This window comes from Adiantum capillus-veneris, chromosome 19 (genome assembly GCF_014529385.1).
Source record: "Adiantum capillus-veneris isolate H3 chromosome 19, ASM1452938v2, whole genome shotgun sequence".
NCBI classification, from domain to species: domain Eukaryota; kingdom Viridiplantae; phylum Streptophyta; class Polypodiopsida; order Polypodiales; family Pteridaceae; genus Adiantum; species Adiantum capillus-veneris.
In genome coordinates this window covers 107,887,694-107,889,376 of record NC_140949.1, presented here as the reverse complement: position 1 = coordinate 107,889,376, position 1,683 = coordinate 107,887,694, and the positions used below count along the sequence as shown (strand labels likewise).

Here is a 1,683-nt window from a genome sequence, read left to right as displayed (position 1 = left end):
TCTCTCTCTCTCTCTCTCTCTCTCTCTCTCTCTCTCTCTTTTTGTGTGTGTATGTGTATGTATAGATTGTTTCTCCCTCTCTCTATGTATTTTTGTGTGCGTGTAGATTGTTTCTCTCTCTCTCTCTCAATGTGTGTGTGTGTGTGTGTGTGTGTGTGTGTGTGTGAGTGGGAGGGAGAAATAAAAGAAGGGAAGGGAGCATGAGAGAGAGGAGATAGAGGGAGCATACTTGGATCTCCCTTGTCTCCTCCTGTATGTGTGTGTAGAGAGATCCAAGTATGTTCCCTCCATCTCCTCTCTCTCATGCTCCCTTCCCTTCTTTTATTTCTCCCTCCCACTCACACACACACACACACACACACACACACACATTGAGAGAGAGAGAGAGAGAGAGAGAGAGAGAGAGAGAGAGAGAGCATTACCTTCGTCTTTTTTTGCTTGCTCGAGAGCGCAAAAACTCAGATCTAGATCTGAGTTTTGGTGCTCTCGCATATTTTTTACCCCAACTGTCAATGTCACGATAAGTGTTGTTATGCTCATTTCTATATAACGACAAACATAGAGACGCTTATAGCGTGTCCCACAACAAGCGTCACTAACCTTAAGAAGCTCTTGTAGTGGCAGTAGCGAGCGAGGATGCCTACATGACATGGGAAGTGGTCTCGCACATGTGATTGGTTCTCTCTTTCCTTTAGGTGCAAGGGCTACATCCCGTCTTCCACCTGCTTGTGTACCTAAAAGGTCAATGACTATGTGAACATTAAGGTGAACGGTGCTGTGAACCATGTCATGCCCCTTAAATTCTACCATACCTGCAAGGGCATCGTCTAGAACATTATTAAGTGAGCCATTGTCATCAAGATGAACAAACAAGTTAACACTACGATTGCGAGGAAGAGGATTCATGTCCACATTGAACATGTTAAACCATCACGATGCAGAGAACATTTCATTGAGGGCCACAAAGAATGATTTTCTCAAAACTGAAGCAAAATCCATTAAGGGTGAAAAATTATTCACCAAAAGGTAGCTGGACAATCCTAAGCTAGGTTTCATTGTGGAGGGAGCCACGTAGGAGACTATGAGCATCATCCCATGCGATGTCATTAATGATTTAAAAGGAGGTTATTGATTTTTTTTCTTGGTTAAAGTCCAACTGGTAAAGTGAGAGGGAGAAATGAGATGGAGGTATCCCACTTTAGCAAAAAGGGATAATAAAAGGAAGTAAAACTTGCTTGGTTTTTTGTTTGCTCGGAAAGACTCGCTCGGGGTTCGGTACAACTCTTTGGAGAGAGGCAAGGATGTCTACTCTCTCCTACTCTTCTTTGTATTCAGTTATGTATAGTGTGGCTCCACCCCAAACCCTCTCATCTTTGTCTCTCCTCTTCCCCCTTGCATGCATGATTCCATGCACACATACCTCAACAATTAATATCAGAGCCTACTGTAGCAGATCGGCACGTGACATGGACATATCTTGAGCATTAAGGTCTTGGAACTTAGTAGATGAAGCAAATTGGGAAGAGAATCGATTTTCTCTGGTTTTTCTTGCTGCAAAAGAATGTGGCCAATTGCAAGGGAAGCTTTTCCTTATAGTAGCACTAAAATAGTGGGTAGAATTGAAATATTTTTGTTGAAAAAAGGAAGTTCTAGGAAAAACTCAAAAATTAACGCAAGAAAGTA

At 42.4% G+C, this 1,683-nt stretch overlaps 1 pseudogene; it reads left to right on the top strand.

Moving 5' to 3' along the window:
• Positions 1-636: 636 nt before the first annotated feature.
• Positions 637-1,132, top strand: LOC147434624 (large ribosomal subunit protein eL21x/eL21w pseudogene; annotated as a pseudogene).
• The last annotated feature ends 551 nt before the right edge of the window (positions 1,133-1,683 follow it).